An 18,406-nucleotide genomic window follows, 5' to 3' on the forward strand; every position below is an offset into this window, starting at 1 on the left:
CCCTCCTGGCCCCACCCTCCCCCCCTTCCTGCCTGCATGACTCTCCCCAAGTCCACTGATCATTCAGGCCTTTACAGCCATTGAAGCAGGACAGTCTCCCCAAGCATGGTTGGCTACCATAAAAAGCTAAAATGTTACGCTCAGGATGCAAGGCTAAGCACTGCACTCAAGGTCAGCCGCTTTCGACCCAGAGAAGAGCATGTCTGATTGCATGTGGGTTGATGCCCCAGGTCCCGCCTCTGAGAAAAAGGTATGGGACAGGTCTGATGCTCTTTGGGTGGATGACACCTAAATGAACATTGGTACAAAGTCCCAATTTATTTCTAACATCAGAGATCAGATCACTACTCTTGCCTGATGCATCTAAAACAAAAAGGGGGAACTGTAGAGAGCTGCGGAATGCTGCGCCTTAAAATGGAGCTGGTTTCCGCCTTCCACCTTCCCAATGGTGAGTGCTCTCTGTCACAAAGAAGGAGGATGAATTTTTTTAAGGTTGTAAAAATTAGTTGTTTTTTTTTTTCTTTATTAATTACACTTTACTCACTTTGTATTCCCCCCGTGGTTCCCTCCCTCCTCCCGTCCCAATCCCTCCCTTCCTCCACCCTCTTCATGCATACTCCTCCCCAAGTCCACAGATAGGGGAGGTTTTCATTTCCTTCCTTCTGATCCTAGTCAATTAGGTCTCATCAGGAGTGGCTGCCTTGTCCTCTTCTGTGGCCTGGTAATGCTGCTTCCCCCTCAGTGGGAGGTAATTAAAGAGCAGGCCAGTCAGTTCATGTCAGAGACAGTCCCTGTTCCTATCACAATGGAACCCACTTGGATACTGAACTGCTGTGGGCTACATCTGTGCAAGGGTCTTAGGTTATCTCCATAGCTGGAATAGCAGTCTCAGGAAAGAACCCTGTGCTCAGATTTTTTTGGTTCTGTTGCCCTGCTTATGGAGTTCCTGTCCTCTCCAGATCTTACTGTTTCACACTTCTTTCCTCAGATTCCCTGCACTCTGCCCAAAGGTTGCCTATAAGTCTCAGCATCTAGCATCTACATTGATAGTTTGCAGGGCAGAGCTTTTCAGAGGTCCTCTGAGTCAGGCTCCTGATTTGTTCCCTCTTTTCTCCTTCTTCTGATGTCCAGCCTCTTTGCCTTTCTGGATAGGAATTGAGCATTTTAGCAAGAGTCCTCCCTCTTGATTAGTTTCTTTAGGTGTACAGATTTTAGTAGGTTTATCTTTTATTATATATCTATGTGAGTGAGTATATACTGTATGTGTCTTTCTGCTTCTGGGATAGCTCACTCAGGATGATCCTTTCCAGATCCCACCATTTACCTGCAAATTTCATGATTTTCTTGTTTTTTATTGCTGAGTAATATTCCATTGTGTAGATACACCGCAATTTGTGCATCGATTCCTCCACTGAGGGGCATCTGAGCTGTTTCTAGCTTCTGGTTATTACAAATAGGGCTGCTACAAACATGGTTGAACAAATGTCCTTATTGTGTACTTGAGAATCTTTTGGATATATGCCTAGGAGTTGTATAGCTGGATCTTGAGGAAGCACTATTCCTAGTTGTCTTAGAAAGCACAGATTGATTTCCAGAGTGGTTGTAGAAGTTTACATTCCCACCAGCAGTGGAGGAGGGTTCCCCTTTCTCCACAACCTCTCCAGCATGTGTTGTCACTTGAGTTTTTGATCTTGGCTATTCTGATGGGTGTAAGGTGAAATCTCAGGGTCGTTATGATTTGCATTTCCCTAATGTCTAATGAGTTTGAGCATTTCTTTAAATGTTTGTCTGCCATTTGGGCTAGAGAGATGGCTCAGTGGTTAAGAGCACTGTCTGCCCTTCAAAAAGACCTGAGTTCAATTCCCAGAACCCACATGGCAATTCACAACTGTTTGTAACTCCAGTACTAAGGGATCTGACACCTTCATAATAAGATAAACAAAATAAATAAATAAAGCAAAAAAAATTTAATAGATATGGAAATAACAGACATTCTTGTCTTGTCCCTGATTTTAGTGGAAATGCTTTAAGTTTTGTTTCATTTAATTTGAAATTGGCAATTGGCTTGCTGTACATTGCCTTTATTATATTTAGGTATGTGCATTGTATCCCTGATCTCTCCAAGACTTTAAACATGAAGGGATATTGGATTTAATCAAAGGATTTTTCAGTATCTATTGCGATTGTCATGTGTTTTTCCCTCTTCAGTTTGTTTATATAGTGGATTACATTGACAGATTTTTATATATTGAACCATCATTGCAGTCCTAGGATGAAGCCAACTTGACCGTGATGGAAAATATCTTTGTTTGTTCTTAGATTCAGTTTGGAAGTATTTTATTGAGCATTTTTGCCTTTAAATATCTTGTTTATAATCTTGAAACTGATTTTGTCTTTTCAAGATGGTGACAGTATGACTCCAATATCATATGTCATGGGAGGAAGTTGGTTGCATGTTCCACTGAACTCATCCCATACTCGTATAGACTGTTTTCTCTTTGCAAATGAATCCATTTTTTCTACATTTCACTCTCACATTAGGAACCATAATTTTGTCTTCAGTGGTGCTCATAATTTCTTCCTTCAAATGTTCTTTGCCTTCTTTTTGACAATTATAGCATAACCAAAGCTAATTTTGCCTTACTACAAGGTTTGTCTTTATACACAAACACTTAACAGAAATATTATTGTAATTGTCAATGATCAATCATATCCACTTAATTTCATAACATTTAACCCAAGTTCTATTATTAAAAATGTAGCTGAATCTGCGACACATACATCTCCCTTTTGTTTGTCTTTTGGAGTAACTTTTGGATTAAATTTTACACAGTATTTGGCCAGGATCTAAAGGAGCTCCATTTGGCAACTGTTTATCTCATTTAATTGAGTGGGCATGCCGCCGGGGTGGAGGAGTTCATATGTATCCAGAATCCTAGATCTAATTAGAGACTAACATCAGAACTGCAGTAATGCACCTGAGCCACATGTGTGACCTTGGATAACAACTTTTTTGTTCTATTTTTTTAAACAATTACAGAATTAATTTCCAACCAAACAATAGACTTCTGGCTACGATGAGCAATTTTCAGAGAATTACTGTAACGAAAAAACTTTCCATTAACATGCTGTATTTGACAATAGTTTCATCTTTATTATGCAGGATAAGAGCCAACCCACACATAAAAGCATATAGACATATTACTATGAATTATTTTAAAAGTCATTCCTAGTTTAGGCGATGTTTTTCCATCCTTTTGATAAGTGGTAGGAGACTGAGTCCTACAAGTGCTGGTGTGAACATAATAGTTTCTTGCTGAGAATGTTATTTAGTGTGGCAGGCAAAGCTTTTCATATTAATCTCAGGAACATAGTAAAGATCCTTTATATATGCAATTAAGTTAGTGATCCTGAGGTGAGTAGATTGCTTGTTCACATTTGTTGTTAAAACGGTTCTTAAAAGTGAATAAATTGTAATAATAAATTAATTATTTAGAAAAAGGAAAACAAGGGCATCTTTCTAGGCACTCTTAAAGAAAGGCTCTAAAGAAAGACACACATGATATATATTCATTTATTTAGACCTATAAGATATGATAAACATAATGAAATCTATACACCTAAAGAAGATAAGCAAGAAAGAGGACCTGGGGTAAGACGATCAATCTTCACTTAGAAAGACAAATTGCATGGGCATTGGATGTAGGAGAAAACAAGTAACAGGACAGGAGCTTACCACAGAGGGCCTCTGAAAGACTCTACCTAGCAGTGTATCAAAGCAGATGCTGAGACTCATAACCAAACCTTCGGCAGAGTGCAGGGAATCATGTGAAAGAAAAGGGGGTTAATATCCTGGAAAGGATGGGAGCTCCATAAGGACCAAATATATCTGGGTACAGGGGTCTTATATGAGACTCTTTCTCCAACCAAGGACCATGTATGGATATAACCTAGAACCTCTTCTCGGATGTAGCCCATGCTAGCTCAAGTGGGTACCCCAGTAAGGGGAACAAGGACTATTTCTGACATGAACTCAATGGCTGGCTCTTTGACCTCCCCACCCCTCAAGGGAGGAGCAGCCCTGCTAGGCCACAGAGGAGGACTTTGCACCCAGTTTTGAAGATGCTTGATAAACCAGGGTCAGATGAAAGGGGAAGAGGCCCTCCCTTATCATTGGACTTGGAAAGGGGCAGGGAGGAGATGAGGGAAAAAAGGGGGTTTGGGAGGGAATGAGGGAGAGGGATACAGCTGGGATACAGAGTTAATAAAATGTAACTAATAATAAAAATAAATAAAAAATAAAGGCTCTGAAGCCTATCTAGAGAGTTTACCTTTCTTCATATTGAAGCAGGTGAGAGGGAACCAGAACCTACAGAATGCTAGTGGCCTGCAGAATCTAGAAAAGTGATAGAAATGATTTTCTCCTACAGCCTCAAACTTAACCCAGGCCTTCTGAAACCTTGACAGATAATCCATTGAATCCCACATCAGACTTGACACTGAATAAAGTTAGCTCATCCTAAAACTAATCATATATGGATGCATTTCATTTTATCACTGGCAAGCACTAAACATCCTGGCATTGAATGAAGTAAACTGAGATGTTTTTGTTTGTTTTGAGTTGTTTGTTTTTGTCTTTATGAGAAAAAAAGAAAAATTATAGTATACCACAAGGTCATGTTGTTTTACTCACATGTGTTCGAAAATAGCATCGTAATAAAAACCTATCTTATGTTTACAATCCAGTGACCAAAATTACAACCAACGTAAGTAGTAGGATATGAAATTATACAAAATTAATTCTGCATAGATTTTATACAACCATTAACTATATTTCTTTGTCACTAGTAAATTTTCACAAAAGTGCATTTCTTGGGTTCCAGCATTATATAGAGCATAATTCTGACATAGTATGTGTTCACTAGAATAACCCAAGCCAGAACAGAATTAATGGTTTTCCCTGACCACAAACTATTCAGTTCCCACTGACAAAAATCCTTAAGAGGACCAGGTATATGCTATCTCTAGAAAAGCTATGTACTTATTTACAGTGGTTTGATGGTAGATTTTGACTAAGCAATACTACAGCATACAGGAGTAATGAGAAACTATATTTTACTTCATTTGCTTTTTCTGTAGTGTAAGCCCGCTCCACTATGAATGATTTTAAGCTACCAAAGTGGAATTTACTAAATGAGGAATTAGAAAGAAATACACACAATCAGTCCTAGAAAATGAATAAGTCCCAAACTTACACACCATTAGGTGTCCTGGGAAAGATCAATGAACCAATACCCGGAGATAGAAGACAGTGCTGTGAGTCAGGAGTCTGCAGACACTAGCAGTGACCATTCTTTCCCTTGGAATCATCCGTTAACTCTAAGATTTAAAGATTATCCTTGAATAGAAAGGGACTAGAGAAAACCATTTACCTAGACTACACTATGTTAAATGTAAATTTCTCTGTATAGCTCAGAATTCAGAATTCGTTTAGTGACTTGGAGTTATGTGAATTAAAACTTCAAGTGGTCAAATTTTTCTGGTAGAGAGCTTATTTGATTTAAAAAAAAAACAATGGAGCAGTGTGAATCTGAGAAAGAATATACTCTTCTATTCTGTTGCTGACATTGATGATATTTTAGAATGGTTGGATGTTTGAATAACTACACTGTAATTTACTATAATTTTTATAGAAGTATTAAGTATTAAGTATGACTAAAATTTTATTTCATCTTACACAAAATAATCTTAGAAAACTTACTTCAGTCATTTAAAATATCACAATAATCTCTAATCTTAAAGCATTCAGCAATCTAAAATTATTGAACAAATGCTTTAAAAAAAAAGACATTAACTTTATCCTTAGAAAAGCATGGCAAGAACAGAACACAATTCAAAATCCACAATTTATTGTATACAGCTTAATTTTGAAAAATTGCTTGTTATAATTTTAAAACTATCAATACATTAAACGGTGCTGTGATGGTGCTTCTGTTAAATCGAAAACTTGTATGTACAATCAAAATGGACTAAAATTGAGATAAGTTAATATATGCTACGTGAAAACAAATGTTAATGTTGAAATAAATGTTAAATGTCAGGTTTGTGATGGTCAAGTCAAGAATACTGATAAAGGCGAATGTGAGGTCTTTATGGCTGGATATGATAGGCAAGATGACCAAATGAGAGGGAAGTCAGAAAAAAATGGTAAACACAGTTTATAAAACAACCTCCAGCGATTCTAGAATATGAGATCACCTCAGATAACCCCATAGAAAAGGAGTGAGATATCAGGTAGTCACAGAAAATTATAGCCTTCCTGTGGTAGTGTCTTTTGACAGAATGCCCATATAATTGTATATAATTGCTTATACACAATTAAATCTTCACTCAATTTTTTTTCTACTGTATCAGAAATTAAGGTACAGGAAAATTTATCCAGAAATTAACACTAAAATAAAAAGTAACCTTTAAATGATCTATTGTCATGGTAATATTTGCTTTGTGCTTTAGGTACCCCAATCTTTCATCAGAAAACAGGGGAAGTTCCCTGAAAGATACAGCCCATCATGATTTGACATGGAAAATGGTCTACTTTATACATGAACATGCCACCAATCTCATAATTATTCAAAATCACTTCCTCAAAATCCGGAACAGAGACCACACGATGCTATTCTGCGCTTTGGGGTGTCCACTGCAAACTTTCTTTGGAGTACTGGCTTTGTAATGCGTGGCTTCTTTTTTTTTTTTTTTTTTTTTTTTTTTTTTTTTTCATGGAAAGGCTAATCGAGTTGTCTGTTGACTAACTAAATTCATTAATTCATTCATCTAAAAAAATAAGAGCCAAGAGACCCCTGCAACATCTGCCACAATTTATAGATGTAGATTTGACTAAACATTTAGAGAAATTATCAATACTGAAAACTTAATTTTACACATCTGATTTGTTAAAACTCACTTTGAAGAAAGGGCTTTTGGCTGTGTTTTAATAGACAGTACCTGTAAGAAATTTACATGGAGATGGCCTGAAACCCCTTCACAGAGTTAGCCTATGGCAGTTCAGTATCCAAGTGGGCTCCATAAAAATGGGGACAGGGACTGTCTATGACATGAACTGATTGGTCTGTTCTTTTATCACCTCCCCCTGAGGGGGAGCAGCCTTACCAGGCCACAGAAGAAGACAATGCAGCCAGTCCTGATGAGACCTGATAGACTAGGATCAGAGGGAAGGGGAGGAAGACCTCCCCTATCAGTGGACTAGAAGAGGGACACGGGTGGGGAAGAGGGAGGGTGGGATTGGGAGGAGAGGAGGGAGAGAAGTACAGAGGGATACAAAATGAATAAACTGCAATTAATAAAAATAAAAATAAATTACTTAATAAAAAATGAAAAAATGTTTTGAAATAATCACTAATTGTAAATATGAAAAAATTGAAATTATTAATAGTTTCCTTTTGGCAGAATGATCTTTGAGCTGGTATAGAATTTGTATCTGCAGAAAAGCACTTCCTCAATTAAATACATTGTGCTTCGTGGACAAGTAATTTGAAGATATGACTACAGGGCTTTTAACTAAGTAATTAATAATACTATGGTGATTAAAATATATCTTCAGAAAAATAATGGTGCTCTGTATTAGATACAGAAATTGATGAAAGTATGTGAGTATAATGTTTAAAAACTATTCTGTATATTTTAATGTTCAGATAGTCAATAAAAGAATTTCTATGATTGGTCTTTAGCATTTATGTTTTATGAGTAGTTTTTTATAATGTAAGTTTATTTTAATGATTTATTTATTTATATATGTGGGTGGTTTCATGAATGTACATTGGCAGACCAAAAAAGCACATCAGATCCCATGGTACTACAGTTATAGATAATTGTGAACCACCATGTGAGTGCTGGGAATTAAACTCAGGCCCTCTGGAAGAGTAGCCACTACTCAATCCATGTAGAGTAGCAAGCTCTCAATCCATGTAGATTTTTGAGATAGGGTTTCACTTCAAAGCCTTGACTTGCCATGAGAGAATAAAACCTAGAACCTCTGCTCAGATGTGACCTGTGATAGCTCAGTAATCAATTGGTTTCCCATAGTAAGGGGAAAAAGGACTATTACTAACAGGAACTCAATGACTGGCTCTTTGACCTCCTCACCTCCCAAGGGAGGAGCAGTACTGTTAGGCCACAGAGGAGGACTTTGCAGCCAGTCTTGAAAATACCTGACAAAAGGGAGTCATATGAAAGGGGAGGAGGTCCTCCCCTACTAGTGGACTTGGAAAGGGGCAGGGAGGAGATGAGGGAGGGAGGGTGGGATTGGGGAGGGAAAGAGGGATACAGCTGGGATACAGAAATAACAAAATGTAACTAATGAGAAAAATAAAATTATGGAAAAGAAAAAAAAAAAAAAAAAACAAAGCCTTGACTTGACTGGCCTCAAACTTATCTTCCAGTCTCCAGCCATGGAATTCTAGGATCACGGGCATGTGCCATCTCATCCAGCCCTATGATATATATTTTTGGCAACTTTTTAGGAGGTCTATTTTTTTTTCACAAATGACACAATATAAATGGTCAAATAACATCATCAATCACTTTGTTGATCTATTAAAAGTATGAAATATTTTTTGAAAAATATGAAATATGAAAAAGATATTTGAAAATATGGATTAATATTAATCTCTACCCAACTGTTCAAAAATGTCTTATTTGTATGACTCATTGTGTTTTATTGTCACTCTGGGACACATCAGAGTATACTATCCTGAAATACAGAATAACCTTTTTCCTTTCCTCCATCACTGATCTCAAAAGCCCTGAGGAAGGACAAAAGTACCGGGAGGAACAGGATCTCCACAAGAAGACCAATAGAGCAAACTAACGGAGGGGCACTTGCAGAGACTGAAGCACTAACCAAGGACCATGCATGGATTGGACATAGGCCCTATACACATATACCCAATGGACAGCTTGTTCTTCATGTGGGTCTTCTAGTATGGGGAATTGGGGCTATCTCTGACATGAACTCTGTTGAATGCTTTTCGATCATGTCCCCCTGGTGGGGATACCTTGACAGGCCTCCATGGAAGAGGACATGCTCAGTCTTGATGTGACTTGATGTGCTGGGTATGTTGGTGGGGGAGCTCCCCTTTTCTGAGAACTGGGGGGAAGTGAAAGAGGGAGGGAGGGTAGGACCAGGAATAAAGACTAAAAGAAGCTATGATTCAGATGTAAAGTGAATCAATAAATTAATTGAAATATATTCTCTAATTTAACTGAATTGTGTTCCCCTTCTCACTTATCTAGAGTACTAAACATCATACCTTCAATTACCTAGTATTAAGGTATCAGACAGACAAATTCAGAAAGTGGTAGAATGAACTATTGACTTCAGGCAGTGTCTCTGCATTACTTACCTTTGCAAGAGTACCTTGTGTGTAAGTTTCAAAGAGGAAGGAGAGAGTTAATGAATTGTATAAGCTACCCACTTTACATAAAATATGACTATATGTACCCATAGTATCTCTTTCCTCTTACATAGTTTTCTGTCTTCCTCTGTTCCATTGTTCTTTCCATCTACTATCTTGAATTGCTCAGGAGTCAACCGGTAAGAAATGCTATTTCCAACTGGTGATCTATGTTTATCTTTCCTTCAATTAGACTTATTTGTATGTTTTATACATTAAAATTGAAACTGTATAAGAAATATACATAAAATTTCAGAATCAGAATGACAGAGCTAATGTGAATAACCACATTTACTGGTTGAAAGGCAATGCCTTGTTGACTTAAAGAGAGAGCAGCCAGATAGCTTTTATTAAAGCACAGGCATGTGAACTGATTGATAGTGAAACCCTGTACAGAAAATGTATCTTGAATTAAAAAAATCCGTAACAAAATCCATCAGCAGCAGTCTGTTTACATTCTTGTATTGGCGATCTTTGCTTTGTGATATTAGTACACATGCTATCTCCCTCACTAGGCTTTGAACCTTCAAAAATCAGGATGTCCTTAATAATCTTGTGTCACCAGGATATAGTCTAGACACAAAACAGTCGCTCAGTGAGTAATTGCTCAATGAAAAGAATAATGAATTTAATCATGTCTATAAATTCCTACATCACAAATACTGCATATGTTTGACAAATGTATGATTGAGTTCATTGTTTACATGGTCTGTTGCAAGTCATCTGCCATGCTGAAAACTTTCTCTGTCTCAGTAGCATCGTTCAGTGTTGAGAAACTGTGCTCATGTGCTACCTCTACTTATTTCGTGAATGTCCCAAACCTGTGAGATTCAGATGTTGTCTTTAAATATTTTTCTTTCTCAGTAACCTTGGGCTAAGTTTCAATGTAACATAAAGAGTAAAACGTGGCAGAAAAGAAAATATTTACTTTTAATGATTGCACTGTGCTTTAAAAATCATTCACATTGGGCCAGTGCTTTAAGTGAACAAACAAACTGTTTTATCTTGGAAATCTTCACTTTTCTAAGTTTAAAGGATTAGTTAGCAATGATGCCAAGAAATATACCAAACCAAGTTCCCTATACTTTATTCCCCCGTGTATAGTCTAAATTTCACAAAAGGAAAATAAACAGAATTAAAAAGTAATGGAGAAGAAATAGGTTTTAAAGTACATCTAAAGAGCCTGATTGCTTTTTTGTTATACATTTAAGTTTTAATTAGTTATTTTAATGTCAAATGGACTATGGCAACTGGAACAAAATTTGCAAACATCCCCTTCTCTATCGTGACTTGTGAGCATTTGTGTTTTACAGGCAGTAAGTTCTGGGAAGGTGTTCTTGGAACAATTGTGGGCATTTGAAGGAAGACAGCTGGGTGAACGAAATTAAACTCTGACTCAGTTACTTATAGAATCATCCAGTGCACATACTGCTGTACAGGGTGTGTATTCAGAATAGTCAACAACAAGGACAAGGAGGTACAAGGTCCACTTCCACGTCCATCAACACATATAGGACGGACTGAGCATAATTGTAGAGGGGGAGTTGTAAAAGTCTGAAGCTGGAAAAATAATAGTTTGTGTTTTGATGGGAACCTGAGCACACACCATAGTATATCTTACTGCCAGACTTTGTGCCGTTGAGATAAAAGATGGCCATTCTAAAAGCAAGTACTTTAACATTCAAATTTGCTTCTTTTTATAAGAATGCTTTTGTATAAAGGGAAATATATTTAATGGAACTATATCTCGTTGTCATAGTTACTCAGAAAAACATTATGATATCTTTTCCCCTATTAATTATTTCGGTTGATATGAATGGCCTATTGGTAACATAAACCCTCATCCCTTGTCCTTGAAAGGAAAGAATCCATAATCCCTTGTTCAACGGCTATCAGTTACTCACTGATGAAGCTGGCTGTTCAGTTTCTTCTCAAAATTTGATGAAAAATTCCAAAAATGGTTCAGCTTACCACCTGGATATAAAACACATCCTCCTTATTGTGCCCTCTCTATAGCATCAGCTCTATATCTTTTTGTTCATGCAAACATATCAAGCTGTATGATATCACAGCAATTCTCTAAATGCTTACTTGTCTTTTGAAAAAAGAAGCAGTCTAGTTTTGGCCATTGGTATTTTTAGATACAAGATCCAAGTTGAAAGGATAAGAACACAAAACATTAATGTCATAGAGGAAAATTCCTACTAGTATTCATTCTTGAATATGTGATTTTGTGTGTTGTATCATACAATGGATGTTGTTTTAGAATATACAGTGCATTATTATCAGAAGGCATCATCTCCAACTGGCAACAAAGATGCAGCTTCAAGTAGTCTTTCCACTGATCACATTATCTGCAAAAAGCTTGAGTGGTATCCCTCTTTGACAGGACCAATGGCCAAGTAGCCATTTCTTCATAGTCGCTCTTTGATCCAAACCAAGACTAAGGAGAATTGTTAGTTGGTAAAGCTAATATACCATAACACATCATATAGTGCACATTAGACAAGGCCTTGTAAACAAAACATACCTATATACCTCGATTTTATCAATAAAAGTCAAGATGATTTTTTTTCTTGAGTACCAAGGACCAAATAGTGTCACTTTTCTGGCAGATAACTTCTTTTTCTTAAGGAAAAGTGCTTTGTTAAGGGCTTAACATTATGCTAGATAGTTATTAGGGTAGACATTGATCAGGAGCCATAGCTAGATCAATTGCTGAGTAAGAATTGACATGACTGAACCCATTTATCAAAAGTATGTCTTCCACTATCTTGCTTTTGCTCCCATTCATAAAAACTGTGTAACTGAGGGCAAAATTTGTATGGTATCCTCCAGCCTCCACCTCCTATGTGCTTCCTTGCTTGATATTTCTTTGGTAAATAATCAATATTTCCTTTATTGTAGGTCTTTCTACACATTTCATCACCAAAATATATGCTTTACAATCCTAAAGTTATTCTAATTTTAAAGTGGTGATCAGAGTTCATATTCCTTCATTGACTTCATGAAATATATCCACAACTCCAAATTATAACCATTAAGAAGATTTCACATAATTTATCTTCAGGCTGGTCCTTTTATTTGTTTGTATCACAGTGCATGTGTTTATGGCTGACATAACAAACCAAACTATCAATGCCTTAAATATAGCCTTTCCCTTCTTCATTAGCAATTCATAACACATTACTCATACACAGCAGGTGCATGCTAAGTGCAAAGTGAGATATGCGAATGCAACAGTGGTGGATGACATGGGAACTGAGCCACCTGCTCCTGTTGCTTGCTTGTGCCCTCTGGCTCTATTCATACCTGATGCTGGCATGATTAATTGCTGCTGGTCCTGGTCACCCTATGAATAGATGAGTTTGGCAGAATTCACTCTGCATGGTTACTTGATGACCATTTAGTTATTCTGTCATTATCAAGACCCCTAGCATGTTATAGCTGTTTATCTAATAGAAGTTTATTGATTTTCTGCTTCAGATGGCATAGACTTGCTCCAGAACACTAAGGTATCCACATTATAATCACCATTTGGGTCATGGCATATCTATCCAAGGTGATTTTTACCTACTACAGGTAGATTTAATACCATAGGTTTTGTTATGTTACTTAAGCAAGGTATCATTTTGATAGAGTTGCTTGTATCACAACCAAAACTTTCTGAAAGTCCCTTGCCCTTATGTTTAACTGAACTCAAACTAGTGGCTTTATATTTTATTATATTACCACCAAACATAACTTGCTTGTTTGCTGGGTAGTGAGAGAAAAAAAATGCTAAATTTCAATGTATTCTAGATTTAATCATGCATATATATATATATATATATATATATATATATATATATATATCTCACATCACTGAATTATTATAAACTTCACTGAAAGAGCTAGTCTATATAAAGATCACCTGTTGACTTCTAATGACTCATATCTTAATAAAACTACCAATGTGTGTACTTCTACTTCATGTAGTCTAGGTAGCATCATGCTATGGAGAGATTAGAGCAATGCACCACTTCCTTGATTATCCAAATTATTTCATAAAATGTTCTAACATAGAGTCTGAGAAACACAGTGTTTAAGACTCATAACCAAACCTTCGGCAGAGTGCAGGGAATAAAAAAAAGGGGGGGGGGTTAATAAGACCTGGAGAGGACAGGAGCTCCACAAGGACCAAATATATCTGGGCACAGGGGTCTTTTGTTAGATTGTTTCTCCAAACAAGGACCATGTATGGATATAACCTAGAGCCCCTGCTCAGATGTAGCTCTTGGTAGCTCAGTATACAAGTGGGTACCCTAATAAGGGGAACAGGGACTGTTTCTGACATGAACTCGATGGCGGGCTCTTTGACCTCCCCCTCCCCCCCAGGGAGGAGCAGCCCTGCTAGGCCACAGAGAAGGACTTTGCAGCCAGTACTGAAGACACCTGATAAACCAGTATTAGATGGAAGGGGAGGAGGTTCTCCTCTATCAGTAGACTTGGAAAGGAGCAGGGAGGAGATGAGGGTGGGAGGGTGGGATTGGGAGGGAAAGAAGAAGTGGAATACAGCAGGCATACAAATATTAAAAATAAAAGTAATTACTATTAAAATAATAAATTAAAAATATTAAAATAAAAGTAACTAATATTAAAAAATAAAAATTGAAAAAATAATATATATATACATACATATTATAAGAATGGTAATTATATCTGGCTCTCCTCTTTAGGGATTCAAAATATGTTCATTACAATAGTGTCTGTTAAAGTTTAGGCTGGCTTTTATAAAGTCAAGGCACATTCATCAGGTCATGTGATATGCTGACAGGACTAAGAATGTACAAGACTCTTGCATTAGACACAAAATTCAAGGAGATACATACACACAGTAATCTAAGTTATTACTTCAGTGTAGTATTTTAAGTTAAATTATTGCAAAAGTTCCATGACAAACAAAATAGCAGTAATGTTAAAAATGAGAATCATTGTGACTGATATTTCCTTTCAAACATCATCTCCAATTAGGCTCAGCCACACAGTGCTATTTCTATTCCTATCTTTCCGCTTCTCTCTTCCAGTTCCACCTTCATACCCTTCTTTGTTCCCCTAGGGATTTGATTCTATCTTTCTATATCTAGCGATATGGAAAATTTAGCATAGCTCCTATAATTTGGACATCATGTTGCTACTCAAAAAAGGTTTCTACTTGCAATGCTGATTAGAGACAACCACAAAGCAAACATGAAGTGCATGGCTTTGGGGAAAAGTGGGCATCTTGTAATGGCAAGATAGGGCAACAGCAAATAGACAGAACCCACATGAAATCCAGAAATACTGAAGCTGAGTTTTGAGAAAGAAACATTATGCTGTAACCTCTAGTGTCAGATAATGTGAGCAGAAAAGACAATACTCCACCCAGCAGAGTTTGATGCAAATACAAACTCCAAAAACATATAATCTAGTACTCTGTGAAAAGATTAAGATGTCTTAATCTCCAAATAGCTTCCTCTCTACAGTGGATAAACAAGTGACCACTACAAGAGTCTGTGTGAGCTCAACAAGTATGAGACTTACAAATAGACTTACAACATAAGTTTATGTCATGATAAATAAGGGGTGCAGGGCTCAGGGAAGCATAGTGCTTGTTTTTGGTGGGCATGTTTGATATCTGGAAAGATGAGAAAGGCCAACAATGCAAATATAGGTTTAGGCAAAGACTGACAGAGCCAAAAGCATGCACAGTCACTTAACTGCTTTGTGCTTCATGAAAACATTATTCTGATATGACTGCTTTCTGCATCCTGAAAGCCCCTGCTTGGACATTTCCTATATCTATGAACATCCTAACAGAGAGTGCCTCTACCACAGGAAGGCCTCTGAATATTTGTCCTCAATTTCAGCTGGCAGCAGCACCTAAAAGCAGATCCTAGGTTGCTGGCCTGTAAGGCCAACATATAGAAAACATACATATATTAAGTGTGATAGATTGGCAGGTATTCTTATACCATGAGTAGGTTGGGGTTCAGCTTCCACATAGCCCTTTCCAACATGATCTGTTTAGGCATCAAATATTAAAAAAAATGGCATTTTACTCTCAACATAAACATAATGCAAAATAATAAATAAAAAATCTAGGCCTGTTCTTTGATCACCTCCCCCTGAGGGGAGAGCAGCCCTAGCAGGTGACAGAAGATGACAATGCAGCCATTCCTGATGTGATCTGATAGACTAAGATCAGATGGAAGGGGAGGAGGACCTCCCCTATCAGTGGACTTGGGGAGGGTCAAGCAGGAAGAAGAGGGAGAGAGGGTGGGACCGGAAGGGGAGGAGGGAAGGGCTTATGGGGGGATACTATGTGAATAAACTATAATTAATAAAAAAAAAAGCACCATTGGAAACAAATAAAACAATTCAAAGAATCAATGAAACCAAGGGCTGGTTCTTTGAGAAAAACAACAAGATCAACAAACCCTTAGCCAAGCTAACTAAAAGGCAGAGAGACACCACCCAAATCAACAAAATCAGAAATGAAAAGGGGGACATAACTACAGACACTGAGGAAATCCAAACAATCATCAGGACATACTTCAAAAGTCTATATGCCACAAAATTTGAAAATCTAAATGAAATGGACAATTTTCTTGATCGATTTGACTTTTCAAAGCTGAATCAGGACCAGGTAAATGAACTAAATAGTCCTATATCCCCCAAAGAAATAGAAGTGGTCATCAAAAGTCTCCCATCAAAAAAAGCCCAGGACCAGATGGCTTCAGCACAGAATTCTACCAGACCTTCAAAGAAGAGCTAACTCCAATTCTCTTCAAACTATTCCACAAAATAAAAACAGAAGGAACATTACCAAATTCATTCTATGAAGCCACTGTCACCTTGGTACCTAAACCTCACAAAGACTCAATAAAGAAAGGGAATTTCAGCCCAATCTCCCTTATGAACATTGATGCAAAAATACTTAACAAAATACTTGCAAACCGAATCCAAGAACACATCAAAGATATTATCCACTATGACCAAGTAGGCTTCATCCCAGGTATGCAGGGGTGGTTCAATATACAGAAATCCATCAATGTGATTCACCATATTAACAAACTGAAGGAGAAACACCACATGATAATCTCCTTAGATGCTGAAAAAGCATTTGACAAAATCCAACATCCATTCATGTTTAAAGTATTGGAGAGATCAGGGATACAAGGCACATATCTAAATATAGTAAAGGTAATATACAGCAAGCCTATAGCCAACATCAAACTGAACGGAGAGAAACTTAAAGCAATCCCACTGAAATCAGGGACAAGACAAGGCTGCCCACTCTCTCCATATCACTTCAACATAGTGCTGGAAGTCCTTGCTAGAGCAATAACACAGTTCAAGGAGATCAAGGGGATACAGATTGGAAAGGAAGAAGTCAAATTATCACTATTTGCAGATGATATGATAGTATACATAAGTGACCCCAAAAACTCTACCAGGGAACTTCTACAGCTGATAAACATCTTCAGCAAAGTGTCCGGATACAAAAAATAACTCAAAAAAATCAGTAACATTCCTGTATACAAAAGACAAAATGGCTGAGAAAGAAATTAGGGAAACAACACCCTTCACAATAGCCACAAATAACATAATGTACCTTGGTGTAACCCTAACCAAGCAAGTCAAAGACTTGTATGAAAAAAATTTCAAGTCTCTGAAGAAAGAATTAGGAGAAGATATGAGAAGATGGAAAGATCTCCTATGCTCATGGCTTGGCAGGATTAACATAGTAAAAATGGCCATCTTACCAAAAGCAATCTACAGATTTAATGCAATTCCCATCAAATTGCCAACACAATTCTTTACAGACCTGGAAAGAAAAATTCTCAACTTCGTATAGAATAACAAGATACCCAGAATTGCTAAAAACAATCCTCTACAATAAAAGATCTTCTGGAGGTATCTCCATCCCTTATCTCAAGCTGTACTATAGAGCAACAGTTTTAAAAACTGCATGGTACTGGCATAGAAACAGAATGGTGGATCAATGGAACCGAACTAAAGACCCAGAAATAAACCCACACACTTATGGACACCTGATTTTTTACAAAGATGCCAAAACCATACAATGGAAAAAAGATAGCATCTTCAACAAATGGTGCTGGTCCAACTGGATGTCTACATGTAGAAAAATAAAAATAGATCCATACTTATCACCGTGCACAAAACTGAAGTCCAAGTGGATCAAAGACCTCAACATAAAACCAGACACATTAAATCAGCTAGAAAAAAAAAAAGTGGGGAATACTCTAGAACTCATTGGTACAAGAGAAAACTTCCTGAACAGAACACCAACAGCACAGGCTCTAAGAGCAACAATCAATAAATGGGACCTCATGAAACTCAAACCTTCTGTAAAGCAAAGGACACCGTCACAAAACAAAGCGACTGCCTACAGATTGGGAAAGAATCTTCACCAACCCTTTATCTGACAGAGGACTCATATCCAGTATATATAAAGAACTAAAGAAGCTGAAAATCAGCAACCCAAGTAATCCACTTAAAAAATGGGGAAAAGACCTAAACAGAGAACTCTCTGTAGAGGAATATCAAATGACAGAGAAACATTTAAAGAAATGCTCAACCTCATTAGCAATTAGGGAAATGCAAATCAAAACAACCCTAAGATTTCACCTTACACTCATCAGAATGGCCAAGATCAAAAACTCAAGTGACAACACATGCTGGAGAGGTTGTGGAGAAAGGTGAACCCTCCTCCACTGCTGGTGGGAATGTAAACTTGTACAACCACTCTGGAAATCAATCTGGCACTTTCTCAGACAACTAGGATTAGTGCTTCCTCAAGATCCAGCCATACCACTCCTAGGCATATATCCAAAAGAGGCTCAAGTACACAAAAAGGACATTTGCTCAACCATGTTTGTAGCAGCTTTATT

This window comes from Meriones unguiculatus, chromosome 17 (assembly GCF_030254825.1).
Source record: "Meriones unguiculatus strain TT.TT164.6M chromosome 17, Bangor_MerUng_6.1, whole genome shotgun sequence".
Lineage (NCBI taxonomy): Eukaryota > Metazoa > Chordata > Mammalia > Rodentia > Muridae > Meriones > Meriones unguiculatus.